The 26,917-nt window shown below is 39.9% G+C and overlaps 1 protein-coding gene across 1 annotated transcript in view; it reads right to left on the bottom strand.

Annotated features, from left to right (window-relative positions):
* VTI1A (vesicle transport through interaction with t-SNAREs 1A) overlaps window positions 1–26,917 on the bottom strand; it is a 448,264-nt gene that overhangs the window by 188,862 nt on the left and 232,485 nt on the right. The gene's annotated exons all lie outside the window — the stretch shown is intronic.

The raw sequence follows: 26,917 nt of genomic DNA, 5'->3' as shown, positions 1-26,917 counted from the left end.
TGCAGGTTGCTCTCAAGTTGACCTGGACTCGTCGAGGGAGACCCCATATACTGAAGACTCAAACTGTACTCACAGGGCTTTTAAGATAGTGACTTTTCAATACCAGATGGCCAGGCCTGTCACTCAAGGCCCCTCTGGGTGGACCTGAACCACTAACTCCTTGTCTAGTAGTCAAGTGCTAAGGAACCTTAGTGGTGCAACAGTTAAGCACTTGGCTGCAAACCAAAAGGTCGGCAGTTCAAACCTATCCAGCAGCTTTGTGGAAGACAGACCTGGTGATTTGATTCTATAAAGATCCAAGAAAACCCTCTGGGGACAGTGGTGAGTCTGTCACATGCGGTGGCCATGAGTTGGAATTAATTCAAAGGGACCCCAAAACAACAATTGAGTGAGTAACCATTTGTACCACCCAAAGGACTCCTACAAACCCTCACACTTATGCTAGGATGACAAAGCCTTCTTGCTGAGTAGCAGGGAGGTTTCCCTGGCAACAGTTATCATTTGGTCTTTTGGTTGGCATTGCTCAGGCTTTCCTCTGACTGCAGGCCCCTTTCCAAGACAGTAGCTAGATCTTGACGAGACTCATAGTCAGCTGCCCTGAACACATTTTGTTCATACTCATTCACCATCAACTGGGAGGTGCCTTATCCTGCAATGGGAGAATACCAATCTTCTGCCTCTCTTATAATCTTGGCACTGCCTGACTACCTTATTTTATATATTTCCCACTCTTACACAGTATATTTACCAAAATTTCTAGCAAAAATAATCTCTGACTTATAAATGTATAGAGAAATTCAACAACATGTATTTAATAAAATCATTAAGAAATGAGTGACTTAGACACTGGCTACCTAAAATGGGAGGAGTTCTGGTGTGGCGCTGTGGGTTCATGCGCTAGACTGCACAGTCGGTTTGAACTGCAAGGTTGGTGGTTCAAACTCACCAGTTACACCTTGGAAACCCTCTAGAGGGTCGCTATGGGTCAGAACCAACTCGACGTCACTTAACAACAACAACAACAACAACAACCTAAAATGGGGCGGGGTGGGAGATAGAGTCCCCACTGAATGGTTTTTATCTTGTCTAAAGAGGTCTGGTGAAAGGAGATGGGGATAAGATTCTTATGATTCAATAGTGAGTAATTGTTATCATAATTAATTGCAATGATCACAACTGTAAAGGTAGAAGTTTTGTAACATAAAGGGGAGAGTAGTTAATCTCACATTCCAGGAAAAGGAGCCGAGGAACATCAAGGGAAAAGAGCATGAGCAGAAAGCGGGACCCTATCCAGAGATGGCGGCAGAGACGAGGACATGGAGAGAGAGAGCAGCTCTCTAGACTCATGGAAAGAAAAAGAACATGTGCTGGCAGCCAGGAGGCAGGCTTGCAGAATGTGTCCTTTGGTTGTTTAAATGATTATATATTCCTGAGGGTTTTGGTACAATTCTGCCCTCTCCCACACCAGAAAACAACAACAACAACAAAAAACAACTCAGAAGGAATACAAGAAAATACTGTTGAATGATGATGCACAGAGGGGATTGCAATCATTGCAATGAACTGATGAGTGTAAAACTGATGTTCTCCCATGTAAATTATCACTCTATTCACAATAAAAATGGAAAATTAATTAATTAATTAATTAATTTACAAAAAGAACCCTAGGGGAAAAAAAAAGAAAGAACTGAGTGTGGTATTCATTTGGCTACCACACGCATGCACACTGACAAAGTTTTTAAGGGGCACCCTAAGAACTGTTGTTGTTGTTAAGTGTCCTTGAGTCAGCTCTGATGCAAAGCGACCCTGTATAGGGTTTCCTAGGAGTGGCTGGTGAGCCTGAACTGCCGATCTTTCACTTCAAACTGACCTTGCAGTCCAGCGCCTTAACCCACAGTGCCACACCAGAGGGGTGTTAATGCCATGCTGAGAGTTTACACTCTGAAATCGCTGCCTGATCCTGAATCCCGGGGCTAACATTTACTAACGATGTGCTCTTGAATCAGTTTCTTAGCTTTGTGGTGCCTCAGTTTCTTTATTTTTCAAATACTGTAAGGGTTAGATAACTCAGTTAAAATGTTTAGCACAGTGATTGGTCCCTAACAACAATAATAAGTATTTATTGATATAAAACAATCAGTGAACAATTATAATCTTGATCCTTTCTATTCTAGGTCTGTCTTGAATGATAATTTTCTTTATCTGCAAAATAGTAGCCTATTAAATGGCTGTCCTAGCTTCCTCAGAAAATTGCTATTATAGTCAAATGAGGTAACCTGAAAACTGTCTGTGCCAATCAAATGCATGCCATCGCTAGTACAAAAGGATGAGTGCAGTCCCTGTTCTCTACCAGGCACAAAGGCTGCGGAGGTCCCAGCAGCACGAGAACTACCATACTATAAGTTGGCAGTTAACAAGCAAAGATTATAGTGAAGTTTTCATTTCATGGCACATCAGAATAGATACCGAATACAAATAATAAATAAATCTAAATTTTAAAAATGAAGACATACATTTCATGACATCTATATAAACTCTGAAACTTGTCTCCAACTTAATACCTTCTCTTCGATTTACTTTGTTGTTGTTGTTGTTATGTTCCGTGGAGTCGGTTCCGACTCACAGTGACCCTGCACAGGGTTTCCGAGGCTGTAAATCTTTACGGGAGCAGAAAGCCTCATCTTTCTCCCGCGGAGCAGCTGGTAGTTTTGAACTGCTGACCTTGCAGTTCACAGCCCAATTCGTAACCACTACGCTAACAGAGCTCGATTTACTTTACAGTTTATTATTAATTCCACACAATATAAGGAGCCCTAGTTGTTCAGTGGGTTACAAGTTGGGCTGTTCACCACAAAGCCACAGTTCGAATCTACCAGTCACTCCTTGGGAGAACGATGAGGCTTTCTGCTCATGTAAACATTTACAGCCTTGGAAACCCTATACAGGGTTGCTATGAATCAGATCTGACTCAACAGCACACAACCATCACTACCAGCTACACAATAAATCCTGGAGATAAAATTGGATAAGGTATGTGGTTCCCAGTGCAGATGTCATAAAAGTAGATGTTAACGCAGGAGGAAATAATTAGGAAAAGTTTAACACCTCCCTTTTTGCATAACAACTACCATGTTTGATTTCAGCAGACTATCATATTCCACTTTTGAATTGCTTTAATCAACATATTATGATGTAGCAATTCTACATTACTTTTCAGGATAAATTTTCTAATAGCTATGAATACCACCATTACTGCAGTTATGCCAGCAAAAATAGTATATTTCCTCTCATCTTGATGGCACTATAATAATTAATGTTGAGAACACGTCTGTCTGAAAAGAATAGGAAGCAGGTTGTATCTGTCTCCAGCATAATGTTCCTTCCTAATAAGTATTTGTGAAAGGAATAACGCAATGAAAAAAAGACACAGAGAGAAAACGGAGTTTGTGAAAGGTCTTTTGACCCCTGACTATTCTCAAAGCACGTCAGAATGTGCATCACAGCTCTGTGATTCTCCTGGGTCACCAGGGGAAAGCTCTACTCTAAAAGATTTGCAGGCTGATACTGAAGAAATCAATGGAACAACGGGTAAAGAGCTTGGGCCTTGTCAGGAGCCATAAGCTACTCGCCTCCCAGGAAATACTTCAGCCTCCAAAGGAATAACACTATTTGGCAAGAGAAGAAATACGAGCCAACGTGTACACATCCTGGTCTTCATATTGAAATATGATGCATTTCTTAGAAATGGAATTCTTAGTTCAGTTCCTACTTGCTGCCTTTCAATACCCCAATAAAGAAAATTCCAGGTTAAATGTATTAGAATAAAACAAACAGGTTTTTAAAGAAAGTTGTGTATGGGTTTTTAATTATGTCTCCTCTCCCCACAATCAAATCAAAACAAAATAAAACCAAACAAGATGACCAATAAGAGAGGATTTAAAAAAATTGGCATACAATGCATACTTAGTCAAAATTAGACAAAAACTAGTCACTGTTTTATATTTATTTGTCTTGATAATTTACCTTAAGGTGCAAGTAAGTACCAAAAACACTAATAAAGAAGGAACACATGGTAAACCAATGGCACCACGAGATGCCCTGAGTTAGATTTGTAGTTCTTTAACGGATATAGTGCCTTTAGCAAGAAAAAGCATATTCTACTGAAATAACTTGACAAATGATACATCTTATAAATACTGCACTTGCTGACCAAGAGGATCTTCCTGAGATTAAGAAACAATGGGAATGATAAAAGCAACTCAGAAGTGATGCTGCATGCTGGAATTCTTCCTGTCAGCAGGAGCATGATAAATGCATTCCTGGAAGGAAGACTTCCTTCCTACACCAGTTCTCTCCTTTCCACACAGTCCCTGGGAATCATCTTGAGGGAACAGCACTCAGGCTTTATAAAATGAGCTTTTGTTTTCACAATGACCCAGAATCAATCATATCCTACATCCACAGCCCTTTTTCTAAGCACACACACTTACAAATGGGGTTTTCCCTAACATTTCCTCTCCTTTTCAATCTTTTTAGGGGCATACAAAAATAGGTATTCAATACTTTCCTGTCCCATAAGGAACTGAGAAGAAATCAAGGAATTACAATCTAGCAAGAGACTTTCTGAAGGAGTGGCCTAGCATTACAAAAGGCGGGGGGGGGGACGACGACACAGTGTCACCAAAAGCATCCTTTCTTTGAACTCAGAAGAAAATAAGGACACCTGACGGGAGATCATCATAAGACCAATCTGAATGAATCTCTTTAAAAAAATGGAGATAAGCAGATGAAAATACTTTCTGTAAGAAAGCTGAATGACAAACGTTCACATCACTCACACCAAAGTTGTATCCTAGATGCTACAATTAGTACACTTCTACAGTCACTGGGAGATGCTGGTTATTCCTAAGCACAAATTTGACTTGTTTTTCAGGTGTTGTTAGGGATGTGGATTTCAGCAAATGATTTTAAAAAATGAAGGTAGTCATTGAATCTTGAAAGAACTGAAAGAATACATGGCTATCTTCTGGCATTCAATAATTTCATCGACAACTTAGTAACATAAAAGACAGTCACCAACTCTTTAGATATTGTTTGTGTATTAGGAGTAGGAGCTCTGGCAGCGTAGTGGTTACGAATCGGGCTGTGAGCTGCAAGGTCAGCAGGTCGAAACTACCAGCTGTTCCGCTGGAGAAAGATGAGGCTTTCTGCTCCTGTAAAGATTTGCAGTCTCGGAAACCGTGCACAGGGTCGCTATGAGTCGGAACTGACTCCATGGCACATAACAACAACAACAGGAATATTGTATGAAAGCTATTTTGGAAACATATGTCTTCATATGTGTGCTGTAGAAAACCAATCAGATGAGAAATGCAAACTGATACTTCCTAACAATCTGGAAGACTGAGTCCTGGATACGTCGTGGGATCTTCCAACCAGTGAATTCAATAAAGGCTAACAATCTGCTGTTTCAGGATGGCAGAAGGAATCACATAGGTTTTCTCAGGAGAGAGCAATCATTGAGGATTTGGCCAGACGTTCTTTGGCTTTTATTACACCTTCTTTGGTACTGAGTCTGGTATCATGCCATAAATGAATAGGTTATCCTTGCTGTTGCTGGTATTAAGTGCCATCGAGTCAGTTCCGACTCATAGCGACACTGTATATAGTTTCCGAGGAGTGGCAGGTGAGTTTGAGCTGCTAACCCTACAGTTCAAACCAGTCATGCTGTTCAGTGCATTATCCTTAGGTTACCCTTAGCTTTGATGGTATTTAGGCGCACAAAGAGTCTACCCATAGTGACCCTGCATAGGGTTTCCGAGTAGCAGCTGGTGAGTTTGAAACGCCAACCTTTCAGTTCAAATGGCTTTGAAGTCTGACGCATTAACCCACAGCGCCACACCAGGACTCCTCTATAAAAGCAGGGATATGGAAAAGACATTACTTTCACCATCTGTAATTGGACAATTCAAGACACATGAGGAACTTCTTCTTCCAGTTAGGGTGCCAGACGATGCAAAAGGACACTGCTATGGAAAAAGCAAAACTCTTATTTATACTTTAGCAGGGAAGTCCAGCAGATGTAAACACTGTCTCCTGAATTCTAGGGAGAAACAAGCTCAATGAGCAGCGGAAGCCTGCCTACCTGGGCTGAATGAATGATCTGAGGATTGTTCCTGTTGTATGCTGTGGAGTCGGTTCTGACTCGTAGCGACCCTGCATAGGGGTTCCGATGATGTGTATCTTACAGGAGCAGAACGCCTCTCTTTTTCCTGCGGAGCAGCATGTAGGCTTGAACTGTGGACCTTTTGGTTCACAGTCTAGTGCTATATATAATAAGTAGACTTCTCAGGTATAGGGAGAAATCAAATATTATATGGCAGTGTGGACTTGAATGGAATCAAGATGAGCTCTGAAGACCAAAACAAATGTCTTGGTCTGATAACTCTGCCAAACTCCAGATTCTTGTCAAGAAAGCAGAAGTGAAGGAAGGACTGCTAAGAAAAAACCCCACATAATCCCGCATATTCTTTTGGGGCTTGTATTCTACGATTCTGTCAGAGTTGCATCTAAAGGAAAACTGAAATAGCTGAACTGCAACTCAGTCTGCTCCCAGATTGTTACGTTAATGTTGTTAAATGCAGTCGAATGGGTTCCGACCCATAGCGATCCTGTATAGGGTTTCCAAGGAGTAGCTGGTGAACCTGAACCGCAGGTTCAAGTGGACTTTGCAGTCCAGAGCATTAATCAACAACGCCACACCAAGAGTCCCAGATTAAATTAGAACAACAAGGTAGCAATGATTCTGATTGAGGAGAGTCAATCACAGGTGAAACCAATCGAATCAACGCTGTAGGTCAGCACCAGCTCAAGTGGACTTTTGGAGGAATTTGATCAGTCCCATAACCTAAATACCAGCTAGAAGAAATAGCTTCCCAAGAAAAACCACCAAAATATTATATTGCAGATTTTATCATTATTTTTTAACCTTATGTCTAGAATAGTACAACAATGGCAAAATATGCAAATTAGCAGAAACAATTTTAGACACGTAATCAAGGGGAAAAAAATGCCTATGGAGGTCTGCTAGATCATCTGCTGGTGTCAGCAACAAAAGACTTTAAAACAGCTATTATAAATGTTAAACAATTATAGAAAAAGATGAACATGATGTGTAAGCAGGGTATTTCAGGCAAGAAATGGAAATTCTACCAAGCAGCTACATGAAAATTCTAGAATAAAAAATTACAGTCTCTGAAATCAACTCACTGGATGCACCAAATAATTGATCCTTCGCTGTAAAAGAAAGGACCATGGAACTTGAAGACAGGTTAATAAAAGTTATTCAAACTAAAGAAGAAGGAAAAGTTTGAAAAAAAAATTGAACAGAGCATTAGCAATGTGCGATATGATAATAAATGCCTTTACATACATGTAATTATTCCCAGAAAAAGAGATTCCTAGAATCAAAAAAAAAAAAAAAAAAAAGGCATGGGAAAAGTATTTGAAGAAATAACAATAAAACAAATTTCCAAATATGATAATATAAAATATCAACCCATCAATCAAGGCAGCTCAACACACTCTGAGCAAGCTACACATAATGCCAACCACACTTTGTCATGTTGCTGTGGAGGTGGTGGTGTGCCATCCAGTTAAGTCCAACTCACGGTGTAACCCGATAGAGGGTTTCTGAGACTCTAAATCTCATCTTTGTCTAGTGAAGCAGCTAGTGGATTTGAACTACTGACCATGAGGGACCATATGCTTAATAGCCCAATTCATAGCCCATGATGTCACCAGGGCTCGACACTTAGTAATGACAGATGAATTATTTAAAACCTTAACAGCAATCAAAGGAAAAAAGACACACAAGCAAACAGTGATAAAAATGATGGCTAACTCTTTAATACAAATGAAAACTACCCTGTTAGAATCCCATAGCTGATGAAAATATGCTTCAAAACTAAATATGAAATAATATATTTTTAGGTAAATGGGAGTTGAAAAACTTAGTAGCCAATCTGAGGTATAAAAGTTTTTCAGGCTGAAAGGAAATGACAGTATATAGCCACTCGGATTCACCAATGAGAATAATAAACATCAGAAATGGTAAATCTCTGGATACTATACAAAATGATTTCCTTTTTTCTTGTATTCCTTAAAAACAATGTACTATTTAAAGCAAACAAAGTAATAGCATACACAAATGTAAATCATGACAATCACAGCATAGTGGGTACATGAGTGGTAAATAGAAATATACTAGAGAATGGCTCTTAAGCGATTTGTAATGCCTGTTGTTAGCTGTTCAAGTTGATTTTGACTGTGGCAGCCCCATGCATGCAAAGTATAACAACTACTGCATAGGGCTTTCATGGCTGTGACTTTTAGGAAGCAGACTGCCAGGCTTGTCTTCCCAGGCACCTCTGTGTGGGTTCAAAATGCCAACTATCTGGTTAGTAGTCAACTGCTTACCACTCAGGGGTGCAATGTGTGAAGCAGCATATCACTTATTCAAGGTGGTTGTTGTTATGTGATGGAGAGTTGGTTACAACTTGTAGAGACCCTGTATAGAGTCTTCCGAGAAGTGGCTGGTGGGTTTGAACCACGTACTTTGTGGTTAGCAGTCCAGTGCTTACCCAACAGCACCACACCAAGATAATGATAAATTAAGGGTAAAATATTTAATCCCTAGCGCTTCTCTGTCTAATATAATACCCCATTAGTCAGTCATATGGGCTATTTAAGTTAAAATTAACTAAAATTTAAACAACAAAATAATTCAGTAGCTCAGTTGTTGTTGTTGTGTGCCGTGGAGTCGGTTCTGACTCATAGTGACCCTGTACAGGGTTTCCAAGGCTGTAACTCTTTACAGGAGCAGAAAACCTCATCTTTCTCCCACGGAACAGTTGGTAGTTTTGAACTGCTGACCTTGCGGTTCACAGCCCGATTCGTAACCACTATACTACCAGAGCTCCTCAGTAGTACTAATCATAATTAAGGTGATCAACAGTCACATGTGGCTAGAGTTGACTTATTGATAATGCAGGTATAGAACCATCTCTGTGATGATTTCTAATCTTTGGCTGGCTGGTTAGCTGACTGTGTGCCGCCATGTTGTTTTCTCCTAACAGCGACACTTTAAATCTTTCCAAGGCTGTACATACTTATGGGCACAGAAAACTTTGTCTTTCTATTGCAGAGCATCTGGTGGACTTGAACTGCTGACCTTAAGGTTACCAGCCCAATGCATAACACACTATGCTACCAGCTCCTTCCCCTTTGTCTTTAAGACCCATTTAAAAGACATAAATATTCACTTGGAATTATTTTAGTTAGTAAAACACTTCCCTGCTAATGAATCTTTACAGCAAGGATCACTGCCACCCATTCTGTACACAGGGTTGATAGGGATGGGCAACGTAGACATTGGTTGCCCAAAATGGCGGGGGCTATAACAGCATGAAGTGACTGGCTTACAAGTTTCAAGAGGGAGTTTGGGTTCAGAGGGTGCGGGGGAAGGTAGAATCTCCGCTGAGTTTCCAATCTGTCTGGATGGGGCTGATGAAAGGAGATGGGGACAAGACTCTTGTGGTTCAATAGTGAATAATTGCTATCAGAGCTGATTACGACTATTGCAAATGCAAAGGTAAAAGTTTTGTAACAAAAGGAGGGGAGTGGTTGATCTTGTAGTCCAGGAATGGAGGACCCTAGGGCCATCAATGGAGAAGAGCAGAGTGCAGGACCCTATTCAGAGAAGCAGGGGCACCAGAGATGGAGACAGAGACTATGACGTGGAGAGATGGAACAGCTGGGGACTCTAGACTCAAGGAGGGAGAGGGGCTGTATGCTGGTGGCCAGGAGGCTGGTGTGCAGGGTATACTCTTTGGTTATTTGAATGGTTATATATTCCTGAGTGCTCCGGAGCACAGCCAAAAAAAGGAGGAATGGAAGCCAATGTTGTTGAATGATGATACATGGAGGGGATTGTAGTCATTGCAATGAAATGAAATACGATAGGATGAATGTAAAGTTGATGCTCTGCCAAGTAAACTATCACTCAATTCACAATAAAAACTTAAACAAAAAACACTTCCTTGCTTCAGGGCCATGCCTGGGACTTGATGAGTTCTAGTGTTCTCTGTCTTTTAGGAATTCAGAAGTCAATGACTCCCAAAGCCTAATGTCTCATTTCTTTCTACAAAATTTAAGAAAATCAGAACCAAAAGACTGAATCAGGCCCACAGATGGATGTTCAACCCCTGGCCATGGGATAGTATTTAAAAACAATCAAATAAAATGAAGCCGAAAAACAAAACAACATCCCTCCCCACAAAACCAAAGACAAAACAAAAAGCCACCAAGATGAAACTTAAATGATTTGAGACAGGTTGTAGACTTATCAGCATGCCAAAGTGTCCAACACTGTCTATTTGGCCTTGAGGACATTTATGCTTACTGTGTATAATAACGTATTTACAAGCATTTTGATGATGCCATTATTACAGAAAAATTATACGTTCATAAACTGGAGCTAAAGTTACACTTTCTTAAGAGAAAGATAGCAAAAGAGTGTGCAGGGCTTAGGTTTTTTTCAAGGCAATTATAGTTTAACATGACCTCCTCAGCAGTTAAGTGTGTATTCTATTTTGCTTTAAGATGATCAAATCTATCATTAAGCAATTAAAAAAATCATCAGTGCTACCTTTATCAAAGTCATAGTAGCAGAACCTCCCCTTAGTTACCTGGTTTGCTGCAGATAATTAACAAACACTATTCCCAGAGCCCTCAGACATCAGTCAATGAAACTGTACTACCAATAATGATGCCCCAGAAAGAGCAGGTACTATGTAAATTGAGGTTGTTAAACAAAAGGAGCCATGTTAATTACAGCTCCATTCAAAAATGAGAATGAATCTGTTCTATTCTGAAACCATCTAGGACAGTAGAAGGACCTCCCTTCTCCACAATCCCATGAAAGAATCTTAAAGCCAGGAGGTAAAGGAGCAGACAACCTGAATGGGCAAAAAGTGCCAAAACATATTCCACTGACCCAGCTGTGAATTTACCAAAGAAGAATTTAACAGACCAGGCAGACATGTTCAGAAGCATCTAGATGCCAGGTTGAATATATTACTCACTTTGAAAACAAAAGTGTTGTCAACTATTGACAACTGACTGAACAGTAATCAGAAAGCTTTTCTAAAAATCAGTATGGGTAGAGGTAATCACAATGTATACTTTTTATGAACACATTTCTACCACTGTATGTATCACATTCTAATGATCTGCTGATTCGTAAGTCACTACTGGGTAGACTTTGGGAGTTTTATGGCTAGTGGACGTGGGTTTGACTTTTATTAAACACTATAAAACATCTTTTAACTGGGTTGGAAACTTAAAACAAACAAACAAACAAACAGATTTCATATAAAAAAGATGGACATCTTGCTTCTTTTGAAATCTGGACTATCTGACAATCCCGACACCCCAGTCCCACATGTAAACACTGGTTGGAGACCTCTTCTGAAGGGCCAGGTGTGATTCCAATTGCTACCTCCCAACCTGCCTGCTTCACTGAGAATGTTCCCTGCCTGGCTGCTGCCAGCATCTGAGTGCATCTCCTTGGTGTGTGTGTTTTCTTCCTCCCCTGATCAATTGTAAATTCCTTTAAAGATGGGACTGTTGCTTATCCCTCTTAGGATATGCAGCATTCTAACCAGAGGTGCCTGGTCCTCTGGAAATGTTTGTTCATAGAAGCCACAGAACGTGAAAATATGGCCAAGTCTTTTGAGTTTTAGAATAATAGAACAGATATGGGCCTTAAAGTTCATTGAACAGATAAGTAGACTGGGAAGCTGGGAGTCCGGGATGAAGCTCACCCAGGTCACACTGCTAATTATTGACAGAGTTACAAGCATGACCCTAAGGTCTCCTGACTCCTAGGTAGTGATCTTCACAGAATAAAAACACAGAATGGAAAGAGCTCCTCTGAAATGCATTACAGTGCAGGTGACAAAGCATTTTAATCTGCTGGCTTTTTGAAAAAACATCATTGTCCAAGGAAGGCCTTTGAAGGAACTGGGGTAACAGTAGGACTGGACACAGCCTCCATATTCCCTGAGCACCATCATGCCCATGTAAGAAAATCTGTTACCTGGCAGATGGAGATTCGGGATTTCAGGGTCAACTGGTACAACCTTACAAATGAGCTAAAAAGTTAACAAAGCACTAGAAGGATTTTTGCCACATCTATAAAACTTTTGACTTATGTATTTTTGTTGTTTTTTAAAAAACGAGGTGTTGATTTTCCTGTCTTGATAAATTGCAACACGCCTGGTCCACTGACCCCTTGATCCCCTCTACTCATAATGACAAGTAAATTTGTTGTATTTAACAAATAAATCTGGTGGTGGTGGTTTTATGCTGTCGAGTTTGTTTTGACTCATAGAGATGTAGGGCTTCTGAGATTATAAATCTTTATGGGAATAGAAAGACTCACCTTTCTTCCATGAAGCAGCTAGTAGATTTGAACTGCTGACATTGCAGTTAGCAGCCCAATGCATAACCCATTATGCTATCAGGGTTCCTTACATCTAGTGAGAAGAGTTCCTTACTATACTTGAATTGATCACTCTTTCTGTGAAATGCTAGTAATCAGGTGTTGATATTTTAAGTGTCAAACCCACACACATAACAAAACAGATGTACTTGGTTTGTGGTCCATGTTCAGAGGTTACTAGGAGAACACTTCACTCACTGTGTTGCAATGGAAACAAGGGATAAACAGAATCACAGGAACTCAACTATCACATGTGATGTTACTAGAATTTGTGGGCTCTACTGTCACCTTCCTTTTCTTGATAATCTTTTTCTGGCCTTAATTCTAGTCTTAGTTTCAAGTGAACCTGTAAGACTAAGATGACTTGAAGCTTTAAGCTGGAGTCCCTCCTTTCTTAAGATCCAGGTAGGTGGTACTAAATCGAAGGCAATATATGATTGAGCTTTAAAAGATTCATGGAAAAATTCCAGTATCTTTTAAGTCTATTTTTCCATGGGATTTTTGAAGCCCTCTCATATATGAGAGTTATAAAATGCATGAGTTATAAAAGACCCACATAGCTTGTAATCTTCAGATTCAAACACTAATAATTATTAAGACCATATGTGTCATATGTTGAATTGTGTCCTCCACAAAGAAATGTCACAGTCTTAACACCTGTACATGCAGATATGAACCTGTTTGGAAATACAAGGGGATTTCAAAAAGCTTGTGGAAATATTCTGTTATCTTTTTATTCCATTTCTTCATGAACTTTTTGAGGTCCCCTCATAAAGGTGTTCTTATTTATGTTAATGAGACCATACTGGAGTAGGATGGGCCCTAAACCTAACCACTTACAAATGTCTTATAGTTAGCAGACACACACAGACACACACAGGCTGAAAACAGGCACCAAGGAACTCCAAGGAACACCGAGGAACCCACGAGGCTACTTCCAGGAAGGACCCTCCCCCCTCAAGCGACTGAATGGACTTGGACTTCCAGCCTCCAAAACAGTAAGAAAATACAATTTGTTCTTCAGAGCCACCACTGTGGTATTTCCTGTTATGATAACACTCAGAAACTAAGGCAACATTCAGCTCGAAAATTTGAGCTATATACAATATATATATCACTTTGAAAGTATGCCACAGATATTTTTACTTTTTTCATTGAGGTAACAGTCACATAACAAAAATAGTCATTTTTAACTGTATATTTCATTGGCATTTAGTACAATCGTAATGCTGTACAACTATCACCTCGGACTAATTCTAAAATATTTTCATCACCCCCAAGAAGACTCTGCTTCCATGGGACAGTCACTCCCCAATTCCTTATTCCAGCTCTTGGCAACCAATAATGTTTTCCATCTCTATATGGATTTACCTATGCTAGATATTTCATATAAATATATATGAAATACAACTATACAAAACGTGGCATTTTGTGCCTAGATTCTCTCACTTTGTTGTTGTTAGGTAGCATCAAGTTGGTTTGATGCATAATGACCTTATATACAAAAGAACAAAACACTGCCCAGTCCTGTGTCATCCTCACAATTATTGCTGCCACTGTGTCAATATATCTCACTGGGGGTCTTCCTCTCTATAGCTGACCCTCCACTTTATCAAGCATGATGTTCTTCTCCAGGGACTGGTCTCTCCTGATAACACGTCCGAAGTATGAGAGACTTACCAACCTGGCTTCTAAGGAACATTCTGGTTGTACTTCTTCCAACACTAATTTGTTTTTCCTTCTGGCAGTCCATGGTACTTTCAATATTCTTCTTCAACACCATAATTCAAATGCATCAATTCTTCTGCAGTCTTCCTTATTCATTGTTCAACTTTCACATGCCTGTAAGGTGACTGAGAATACTATGGCTCAGGTCAGACGCACCTTGTCCTCAAACTGATTTGCTCTTGAACATTTTAAAGAGGTCTTGTGCTGCTGCACAAAATGCATAATATGCCATTAGGATTCTTGACGGCTACTTCCATGAGTGTTGATTGTGGATCTAAGCAAAATGAAGTCTTTGACAACTTCAATCTTTTCCCCATTTATCATGGTGTTATTTATTAGTCCAGTTGTGATGATTTTTGCTTTTCTTTACACTGAGGTGCAACCCACAATGAAGGCCATAGTCTTTAATCTTCATCAGTACGTATCTAAGTCCTCTTCGCTTAGCAAGCAAGGTTGTATCTTCTGCACATGGCAGAATCCTCCAATCCTGATGCCATGTTCTTCTTCATATAATCCAGCTTCTCAGATTATTTGCTCAGCATAGAGATTGAGTAAATATGGTGAAGGAATACAGCCCTGGTATTAAAACCATTCAATATTCCCTTGTTCTGTTTGAATGACTGCCTCTTGGTCTATGTAGCACAATGCTTTTGAAGTTTATCCACATTGTAGTCTGTGTCATTAATGCATTCCTTTATGACTTGTTGTTATTGTTGTTGTTAAGTGCCGTCGAGTCGGTTCCGACCCATAGCGACCCTGAATAGGGTTTCCAAGGCTGTACATCTTTATGGGAGTAGAAAGCCTCATCTTTCTCCCACGGAGCATCTGGTAGTTTCGAACCGCTGACCTTGCGGTTCACAGCCCGATTCGGAACCACTACGCTACCAGAGCTCCTTTATGACTGAAGAGACCATATTTTGTTTAGTCATTCATATACTGATAGAAATTTGGGTCGTTTCCACATTTTTGGCTACTGGGAATAGTACTGCTATAAACATTCATATACATTTGTTTGAATATCTGTTTTCAGTTATTTGGGGATATATATCTAGAAGTCCTGATGTGGCACTGTGGGTTAATGCGCTACACTGCAAAGCCATTTGAACTGCAAGGTCGGCAGTTCAGGCTCACCATCTGCTCCTCGGAAACCCTATACAGGGTCACTGTGGGTTGGAATTGACTTGATGGTACTTAACAACAACAAAAACAGCAAATCTAGGAGTGGAATTGCTGGATCATGTGTTAATTCTGTTTTTGCGGAACTGTTAAGCTATTTTTCACAATGGCTGTACCATTTTACATTTCCACCAACAATGTACAAAGGTTCCAATATTTTTTTAACACCTATTCCAGTGAGTATGAAGTGGTACCATAATTTGGATTGGATTTTGTTTTGCTGGTGTGGCGCTGTAGGATAAGCATTGGACTGAAAAGTCAGTTTGAACTACAAGGCTGGCAGTTCAATCCCACCAGACACTCCTTGCAAACCCTATGCAGGGTTGCTATGAGGTGGAATCCACACGACTGTACTTAACAATAACAACAACAATGTACTTGTTAGTTATTTGCACATCTTCTTTGAAGGAATGTTTATTTAAGGCCTTTGCTCATTTTGAAATGGGCTATCTTTTTGTTGTTAGTTACAAGTGGCCTTTTTATACTCTGGATACCAGATCCTCATCAAGGAGGTTTGGTAGCTTAGTAGTTATGAGTCAGGATGCTAACCTCAAGGTCAGCAGTTCGAAACTACCAGCTGTGCTGCGGGAGAAACATGAGGTTTTCTGTTCCTGTACAGATTTACAAGCTTGGAAACCCTATGCAGGGTCACTATGAGTTGGAACTAACTCCACTGCACATAATCACCACCACCATCACAGATCCTTATTAGAGATGTGGTTTGTAAATATTTCCTCCCATTCTGTAAGCTGTGTTTTCAATTTCTTAGTAGTGTTCTTTGATGTGCAAAAGTTATAAATTTTGATGAAGTTCAATTTCTCTATTCTTTCCCTCGCTGTTTACTTGTGTTTTTGATGTCATACCTAAGAATACACTGCCAAACACAAGAACATAAATATTTACCTCTATGTTTACTTCTGAAAGTTTTATAGTTTTAGCCAAGTATTTAAATTTTTTATTCATTTTGATTTAATTTGCTGGATATTGTATGGGGTTAGGGACTACAGAGTTATTTTGAATTTACACAAAATATTTAAACTCAACTGGAAGAAGTTGCTGCCTTCATATACCTTACTTCATTAAAAACAAACAAACAAGAAAACAACAACTAATATGCACCCCCAACTTAAAATGTTAATATTGTATTAAAATTTTTAATTTATATAGTATTTTTTGTATCTTGACCTCCTCTGAGAAAACAACAGAAAACCCACAGTGAGGTGTAAGAGGAGGAGGGAGCCTGGACAGAGTGAATAAATGGAAGAAAGAATGTTGTCAATTCTAAAGACCCTTAAGGTGATGAATACTGGCAGACAACAGGTCTTGAACATTTATGATACTGAATTTGAACATGAAGAAACGGAATGTTTTAACATAAAGGATGATCTACACTCAAGAAATAGCAGCCAGAAAATATAATACCAGACATGGTAACAGAACTACTTGATTAGGATTTTAAAAGAATGGTGTTTAGATACTTTCAATGGATTGAGAAAAAGGAAAGTAAGGAGAAAACAGAAAAATTTTTAGAAGAATTTAGGAAATCACTACAAGAACAAACTGACAAAAGAATGAAAAATAACAAACCACACGAAAACAGCAATTAGAAAGCCAGAAGATTAATACTAAGAATTCAATAAATTAAAAGGCAAAGTAAAATTGAATCAATGGAAGGCTGAATCACTGAGCTTGAAGATAAAGCTTTCAATATTCATCTGCTAGAGAAATGATCAGAAAAAAAAAAAACAACCACTTTTAAACATAAAGAAAGCGTAACACTTATGTGGGACACTATCAAGAGGAATAAATTATATGTGATTGGAATTCCAGGATCGGAAGAGACAACAACAACAACAACAACAACAAAACTACAGACAAAACTGTCTAAGAATTGTTGGAAGAAAACTTCCCTAACTTCATGAAAGATGAGAAGATAGCCATTAAAGACATTAGACAAACTCCAAACCAAATACACCTCAAAAGAAAATCACAAAGACATAACAGAACTTCTCAAAACCAAAGACAAGGCAAAAATGCTGAGAGCAGTTTGGGAAAAATGAAAAGTTACCTAAAAAGGAGTTCTAATAGGATTAAGCTTTGATTTCTCAGCAGAAACCATGCAGGCAAGAAGACAATGGGATGCCAAATATAAAACTCTGAAAGAAAAACTGCCAACCAAGAGCCATATATCCAGCAAAACTATCTACCCAATATGATGACAAAATTAGAACATTTACACATAAACAGAAATGAAAAGAAACCGCAGAAACCAGACCAACATGACAAAAAATACTAAAGGAAATTCTCTGGACAGAGAACCAACAACAACAGACAAGTCAGCTCCTACTTGACAGCACTTAACAACAACAACAACAACACCACCAGAGATGACAATATCACCCAGAACTCAACCCATACAGAAAGCAAGTCAAAGCAAACCAAACCTACAAGACTGCAAACAGGGAACCAGAGATACTAGCTTGCAACAACGACAACAAAAATAAAGTAAAAAGAGGGGATAATAAGGTTACAGAACTTTCAAATGAAGAGAAAATCAAGTAGATTAAAAAATATATGTACATATGTAAACATGTATATATGTAAATAACTCTAACTAACCCTAAAACTAGACCCAGCCTTACTCTGTGCCCAACTTCTACCCTTAACACGAACTCTAGTCCTAATCATAACCGTAACAATAACAAAGGCTTAGGCCTAGTCTAGATTTATCCACACTCTATACTCCTTACTCTTACCTCCACTCACTAAAAAACAAAGAAAAGAAAAAATAAGAAGGAAATACCAGGAATTATATTGAAGATTTAAAGATGGCTTAGAAAATTAAAAGCATGATTAAAGATGAGAAATAAAAATTCAGAGGAATCCAATAAATATTTTTAAATTATTCCAACAAAATGTCATTTCCACAATTTATTCATATCTCATTCTAAGAGCATGGTTAAAAATCTATGACACACACAAAATGCCTACGAGGTAGTTCTTTCTCAAACACAGTGCCCCTGAACATGGCCTCATCGCACATTCCCCAGTGGCTCCGACTTGGCACACAATATGAGACCTATTTGCTATCCTCGATCTACAGGACTGGGATCTTCTTTCAACTGACAACATACAATAGCAACTTTTCACCTTTCAGCTAGTGCTTTCATTCTTGAATGTCTGCCAATGATTTCCTTCTAAAGTCTAAGTGATAGGACTGAAATTGAAAGAGGACCGTCTATGAGGAGGTTCTCACCTGGTAGTGTGGGTCTGAATCATCTATGTAACAATAAATAGAGCAGTATAAACCTCATTCTAGGCAGATAAAATTAGAATCTCTGGCAAGAAGGTCCAGACATGAACAATCTTACAAATGTCCAGAAGTCATGGTAAACTCTTTACTAGGAGTACTGGGGATTGGCCTCCATTGCTCTACATCATCTAGCCCTATGTACCAAGCCCCAACACAGGACTTTAGCCCTTTACCCCTAGATCCTCACTGCTCACAATATTTACTTTAATATTTTTGAAATAAGAAGTGTTTTCATAAAGCTGATGCCAAGAAGAGGATTCATCACATTGCTTACTTTGTCTTATTCAAAGACCACAACCACATCTTCTCCCCTTTTCAAAAAAATATTTTTGTGAGCACATTTTGTACTGTTAAACAATGCTAACTATGTAACCCCAACATATTTTGTTCTTTGGCCTGAATCCTAGGAAGTTCTGGGTAAGTTTAATCTTTAATTGTGAAAGCATTCCTCTAGGATTTCTTCATACAGTTCATCCCCCTCCCCCCTACCTCTGTATGTTCCCTTTATTTCTTGATTTCCATTTTTTTGTCCAGAATTATTCTTTTTTTCCTTGATATGTTGTTGTTAAGTGCTATTGAGTCGGTTCCAACTCATAGCAACCCTGTATAGGGTTTCTGAGGCTTTAAATCTTTGCATAAACAGAAAGCCTCATCTTTCTCCTGGAGATCAACTGGTGGGCTTGAATCGTGGACCATGTGGTTTGAAGTCCAGTGCTTATTAGATGGATCCACTGCACTCCCTTCCTTGACACCGGAACTTTTACTATCATGTTGTTGTTGCTGTTAGGTGTCATCACTTGGTTCCACCTCATAGTGACCTTATGCACAACATGCCAAACTCACCATGTTTCAATACTCAATTGTATTGTTTCAATACTCAGTTGTCTGGTGCTACTTGACAGTCTTCCACTGCTACTCATAAAGTTTTCATTGGGTAAAGATTCAGAGGTAATCTGCTTCTCCTTCTTCCTAGTCTGTCTTAGTCTGGAAGCTCAGCTGAAACGTCCACCATGGGTGGCCCTGATGGAACTACTGGTGGCATAGCTTCCAGAATCACAACAACACACAAGTCATGACAGTATGTCAAGCTGACAGATGAGATCAATAAACAAAAGAGAGTCACAGCAATCCAAAGAGGATCCTAAAAATCTAAGAGAGAGAACTTTTATCATGAATCAGACAAGAAGATACAGACATTCTCTCCCTGAAGAGCTCTGTTTCTGAAACTCAAGACAAGGGGATTAGTGAACAAATGAAGAAAAGCAAAATATTTTAAGGAAAAAAAACCCCACAATGGTATATTCAGGTAAAATTCTGAAGTGATGTGATCTTTCTATTATTTCTACATTTGAGATGTTTAGGGGATAAAAGAGATCCAAACTGAGCTCAACAATTATTATCTTCCTTAAATAATAGTAAAAAAAGATGTGAAGGAATTAAAGATTTCCCAACATTCATGCTACCTTTCTGCCAACATTAAAGACAAGGCTAAATAAATATGGATTTTGATAATCTAGTACAAGAGATGGCAGGTACTGGTCAATGTCAGGTGAAGGGCAGGAGAGAATTGTTTCAATCCAACAAAGGATTATCTGTTTGACCTTAGAAGGAGAGTATATAAACCAAATATGCACTTAGACACACTTCTAGTAAAACTCCTAAAAAATGTAGTTTACTATGGTTTGCTTTTCTTAGCAAACATTATGACATTGGGAGTTTCTGAAATAAAGATGAAAACAAAGCTACTATTGTCTCCAAATACAATAGAGAATTTATTAGACTTCATGGGCAAGACTGTATATTGAACTCATTAGCATAATTCTAAGAAGAAATTTTACTTGTATCTCAACAGATCCTACCCTATTTCCGCTAATGTGCACCCACACAAATAACGTGCACACATGTACACCAGGAATAAATGATGAAATTATGTAAGCACAGTCCAGGTACAGCATGCCCATGCATGCAAAATGTATGTCTCATAACATTTCCATAAGTGAATTCTGGCTTCATTCACCTTCTTTCAGTAGTCCAAAAACGGTACTTTTATCACATTTGTGTAGTAAAAGTATAAATTCATGGATTGAGTTTGAAAGAACCTCAGCAATGGGAAACCAACCATTGAAACTGTTCTTGGTCAGGCGCAGCTCCTGGCTGGGCCTGAGAGAAGTGGAGCTCTTTGTAGCTGAGCTTCGCCCAGGTATCTCATGCTGGACATGGTGGAGGGTTGGGCAGAGGGCCCAGGAGGTCAGTGAGACAGAACCATCCTGTGCAAGTGATACATACAGCCCCTTCTCTCCTCCGGATCTCACACCTACCTGAGGGATCTGCAAGGGTGGGAGCTCCTAACAGCCCATGCGCTATAAAGTACACTAGCCTCACCTATGTGTGTGGCTTCTCAGGCCCAAGGGTATGGGGTGCCCAGGTGATGGCTGTTTCCTGGGTGAAAAGTAATTTCTTCCTGAATTAGAGAAAGTGGTTTACAGAGCAGGAAAGATATCCTTCAGGAGAGGAGATGATTTAGGAACCCAAGAGTAGGCTGGTAAGTCTGCTGCAGGGACCAAGTCTCTGTGCCTGTCAACCAGCAAGCACCTTGAGGAGGACTTTTGGACAGGAAAAAAACTAAAGTATTGAAATTGAAGTCATTAACATGTTAAAAACAACAATAACAAACAAACAAACAAAAACAGTATAATATGCTTCTGAAATAACAAGTAGGGTTGTGTGGCTGGCAAAACATATCATGCACTATTTCTGTTAGAATACGGTAATAGGGAACCATTAAAATTGACTCTTATGTAAAAGTATTAACAAGTTGGAACAGGCGGGTTTTGGGGGGTGAGGGGATAGGCATGCAGGCTTAACTTCTGGGACATGAAAAAATGACTTAATTCATTCAATATATCCAACAAAAGTTTATTGCTTACACACTGTGTGTAAAACACTGCAATGAATCTCTCCCTCCAGGGAAGGTTTTTATTTCGGGCTACTATTTATTGACTACTTCATTGTATGCCAGCCACTATGCTAAGTACTTGACAGACACTGCATTTAGTCTTCACAACTACCATATGCAGTGGATTATTATTAATACCATTTTAAAGACAAAGGATCACAGAGGTTAGTTCATTTGCCTGAGTTTGGCCAGTAGGCAAAACCCACATTTAATTGATCCCAAAGCCCTTGACTTCATCCTCTAAGTCACAGTATGTTTTCACCAGGCCTCAACGTGTCTGATAGCCCAGGCATCCATCCTGTCAAGCAATTTGGAACAACAGTTTGGACAAAAACAAAAAAAGGGAAGATAAACATTTTTATGACTTGTAGAACGTCCAGAATCAAACACAAAGACCATGGTAGAAGGGAAAAGGAAATACAAATGGATTCCCCTCTCCCTAAAAGGATGAGTACTAAGATGGGTCTTGTAAGGTCCGGAAGCCGCACACATCACTGTCCACCTCCCAGCCCAGACGGCCTGTTGTCCTACCTCTTTCTTTGACCCTCGCTCCCTAGCCAGGAGTTTGTACGTTTTGCTTTTTCTTGAGACACTCAGGACTGTCCCTCAGCATGTCAATATCAATGCCACTTATTTCTCAGGATAAATAAATTCGTGCCCTTTTCTTTTCTCACTACCCATCTATCTGCTCTGTCTCTGGATTTCTTCATCGGATTGCCCACAGGGTGGGCGGGGTTTGATTTTACGGATGATTTGTCCACATTGAAGTTCAGACATTGTTCTAAGTATGGGCTTATCCATGAATTCACATCAACACATTTTCTAGGATTCACAGAGTGGATTTTATTTGTTTTGTTCACCTGAAGCAAAGAACTGTCCCATCACTCAGAATCCTCAACATTTTTTAAGACTGGTTTGGATGAAAGTTTACTGAACAAATTAGTTTTCCATTTAACTATTTGTGGTGGTGTACCCTGGAGTTAGTTCCGACTCATTGCGATCCTGCATAGGGTTTCCGAGGCTGTAAATCTTTGTGGGAACAGATAGCCTCATCTGTCTTCTGTGGAACGGCTGGTAGTTTTGAACTGCTGTCCTTGAGGTTAGCAGCCTGACTCATAACCACTACGCTACCAGAGCTCCTTGACCATTTGTACACATTTTCGTTAGTGACATTAGTTGTAATTCCCTCACTGTAACAGCACTCTTCCCGCTTCCTCCCCGTTTCTTCACGTGCATTCGCCCTCCTTTCCAACTCCTTCCTGACTTCTGACCTTTGTTTTTGGGCAAATGCTGACCTTTTGGTGTCTTACGGTTGATTCTTCATACTGTTTACTTTGTAGTCTGCAGATTGGCTGCATGGTGATCCCAGGAGTGGGGCTCAGTTCCATATTTGAAGAGTGTCTAAGGACCACAGTTTTGAGGGTTCCATCAGTCTCTCTCAGGGAAATTCTGTTTGTATGATTTTGAATTTTGCTATACAGTTTCCTCTCGTTCTGTCCAGGACATTCTGTGGTCTTGAGCAGTCGGAAATGGTAGCTGGGTACCATCTAGCTCTTCTGGTCTCAGGGTTGTGAAAGCTCTGGTTACCAAGGCTCATTCTTCATCTGGATGAATTGTTTCTTTGAGTCTTTGATTTTCTTCACTCTTTTTCCCTCAAAAAGGGGAAAGAGCAACAGTTGCATCTTAGATGGTCACTTGCTAGCTTTTAAGACCCTAGTCACTACTCACTTCATTGGATGTGGAACATAGTTTTTTGAACTATGTATGAGAATTGATTTAGCTGTCCCCAAGACTGTGGTCCTAAATCCCTAAACCCAGTGACCCATTCCTCAAGGGGTTTGGTTATGATTAACAAGTTTTCCTAACTTGTCACCCGGATTGCTCTGCTACATACATGGGTATAATTACAGCACCTACAAAAACATATGTAAAAACATCCTCTGTCAGGTACACACATGTTAACTTGGGTGACAGGGAGGGCAATATACAAGAGGGGGAGGGGAAATATACAAGAAGAAGGAGGTTGGCAGAAGAATGATGAAGACAGGTAAAGACACATGGAGGTACACAAGGGCAAAAGGGGAGAGAGGTAAATAGTGACATCTACATAACTTTAGAGGAGAAATGTTCTGCAGGTAGATACATGGCCACAGACACAGGCTGAACGGGTATGGGCTATGAGTCGGAACGACTCGATGACATTTAACAACAACAGTATATATCCTTTAGCACTGCTGATAACTAACCAAAGGGCATACGACTCTGCCATAAGCCTCAGCCTGAAGGCACTTGGATCTAACTCTCCAGGTTGGTAAACCTCACTTCCCAGATTAAGTGTCTGGAGGCATCCCACTCTATAAGGGAGCCCCCAGGACAAAGGTAGTCAACTTGACTCACTCCCTGGACCAGGGAGCCTGCTGTTCCATCTCTTGCTCTTGCTGCTGTTACATCCTCTCCACCACTTCACTATACCACTTTTCTCGTATTACAGTTGTCTCGTGGATCAAGGCAGTTCATTGCAGGGATCTCGAGGTCCAAAGAATGCACTCCATTCCTGGCTCTTCTTGTGTGATGTTTGAGAGATGCTACATTCCTGCTTCTGAGATGGCTCATTTTAAACCCAGTGGGGCGCTCCCATGAAAGGTCCATACACCCAATTTTCATGATGTCACCCAGTCATTTGTTAGTAGTTACAAAGACTCTAGTCAGAAGAGCCATATCAGCTAATTCAATGGCACCATGCCTAGGAACCATCAAAGAAAACGTTTATTTCCATGTGTAAACTTTTCCTGGATTTTTTTTTTCCCATAAAATATTTGTCCTTTTGTGATTGGCTTGTTTCAGTCAGCATTATGTCCTTCAGGGGCATCCATGCTAAAGGTGTTGTGAGATTAACATTAATGTTAATCGTCAACATTCTAACTATGTACCACTGCAAACAGTCATGGACAAGTTCTAAGTGATCCGAGATCAATCAGAGGACTATGCTCCTGTCCTGCTCTTGGCTGTGGCCAGCGTTCTGGGGAAGTTTTGGAAAACACACCAGATAAAAAATTTCAATGGTATAGTCCAGAAACAGAGGAAAATACTGCAAGCAGAATGTGGGACCTTATCCAGAGAAGCAGCGACACCAAAGATGGAGGCAGAGATGGGGACATGGAGAGAGGGAGCAGCTGAGGACTCGAGATTCATAGAAAGAGAGGGACTTAGTGCTGGTGGCCAGGAGGCAGACTTGCAGAATGTGCCCTTTGGTGGTTAAAATGATTAAATATGCCTGAGTGTTTAACAAAAAAAAAAGAGCTAAACTGAATAGAGAGAAATACTGTTAACTGATGGTACATGGAGGGGATTATAATCATTATAATGAAACAAAATATATAATTTGTTGAATGTAAAACTGATGATCTGCCCTGTAAACTTTCACTCGAGTCAAAATAAAAACTTTTTTTTTTTTCCATTGGATGAAGCAGGAATAAAGAAAGTGAAATTTATTAACTTTTACATTTCCACTTTTTCTTTCTAGAAAGAATCATCACTAAAGAGGAAAGGTAACCTAGTTTCCAAAGTCCAGCTATATGACTCCACAGGATAAGCACTGGATTGTGAATCATAAGGTCGGTGGTTTGAGCCCACCATGGGAGGAAGATGAAGCTTTTTGCTCCCTCAAAGATTTTTAAAAAGCCTCAGAAACACTTAAGAGAGTTCCTAGAGTGAGAACTGACTCAACAGGACTTAACAACAAAAACAGACACTCCAAAAATGTATTCTCAAGCCTTTTTTTATTGTGACTATTATTATGTGGTGTGGCACTGTAAAAGCAGCAGTGGACTGCAAGCTACAAGATCGGCAGTTCAAACCGACCAGTAGCTCCTGGGAAAGTATACAGGGTTATTATGAGCCGGAACCAACTCCATGGCACTTAACAACAACATTATTTTAAAAGAACCCTGGTGGCATAGTGGGTTACATGTTAGGCTGTTAACTACAAGGTCAGCAGTTCAAATCCAACAGCTGCTCCACAGGACAAAGAGGCTTTCTTCTCCTGTAAAGATTTACAGCCTCGGAAACCCTACACAGGGGCACTATGAGTTGGAACTGACTTGTGGACAGGGATATTATTTTAATGTGGGCACCTATTCCAGCAGACAGAACTGGGCTCTCATCAGGTACAAGTGGCTATTCCATTAAGAGAATGATGCCAATATATTTTCTATCCAACTTAGATCATGAAATACTGCACACTAGCTTTTTCACAATTAGAATCTTATCTACAAACCATCTAGTATGGTGGTGGTGGTATGCCACTGAATTGGTTCAGACTCATTAGCAACCCAGTATGAAGTTCCTGAGGCTATAAATCTTTACGGGAGCAGAAAACCTCATCTTTCTTCCGCAGAGCAACTGGATGTTTCAAACTACTGACCTTGAGGTTGACAGCCCAGCTCATAATCCACTACAGTGTCGGGATCCTCCCACCTTCTAGTAGGTCTCTTAAGCTTAGGGAGAACCCTTTAGACGGTGCTGCTCCTCCAGGCTGATTAGTAGAGCGGGGGAGCATAAAATGCAACTACAGCTGAACACAATAGATCAGCTGACCTTGGATGTTGATTCAGCAGCAAAAAAGTCCTTAAAGTTATGTTCAGAATGAAGAGGAGAAACAATAACCTCTTCAAATCAAAGAAGTAATTCACAAGATAGAGACTGGGAAAAGGCTTATTTCACCTATCCAAAGTAATTAGTCATAAAAATACGAGAAGAATATGAATCATAGGTTAGAAAGTCAAACTTAGCACGAACATAAGACAATAGCCTCCGTGTATTTCATGTAAACCAAAGCACTCAACAATAACTACAACAAACTTCACGGAGCCCTGGTGGCACAGTGGTTAAAGCACTCAGCTGTTAATCAGCAGTTTGAGCCCACCAGCTTCTCCACTCTGTGTGGGGTAGAGATGTGGCAGCCTGCTTTTGTACAGACTGTTGTTGCTCATAGCAGACAAGTAGGTTCTGACTTCCAGAAACCCCTGAGATGGTTTCCCAGGAGTGGCTGGTGTGTTTCAACCACCTGCCTTGTGGTTAGCAGTCTAGTACTTATCCTACAGTGCCATGCCATGAAGTCCTCTGAGGCAGTTCTACTCTGTCTTTTAGGGTAACTTGGAGTCAAAATCAGAAAACAGTA

This window comes from Chrysochloris asiatica, unplaced genomic scaffold (assembly GCF_000296735.1).
Source record: "Chrysochloris asiatica unplaced genomic scaffold, ChrAsi1.0 scaffold00003, whole genome shotgun sequence".
NCBI lineage: Eukaryota > Metazoa > Chordata > Mammalia > Afrosoricida > Chrysochloridae > Chrysochloris > Chrysochloris asiatica.
The sequence above is the reverse complement of the archived record's forward strand: the minus strand, read 5'-3'. Positions and strand labels throughout refer to the sequence as shown.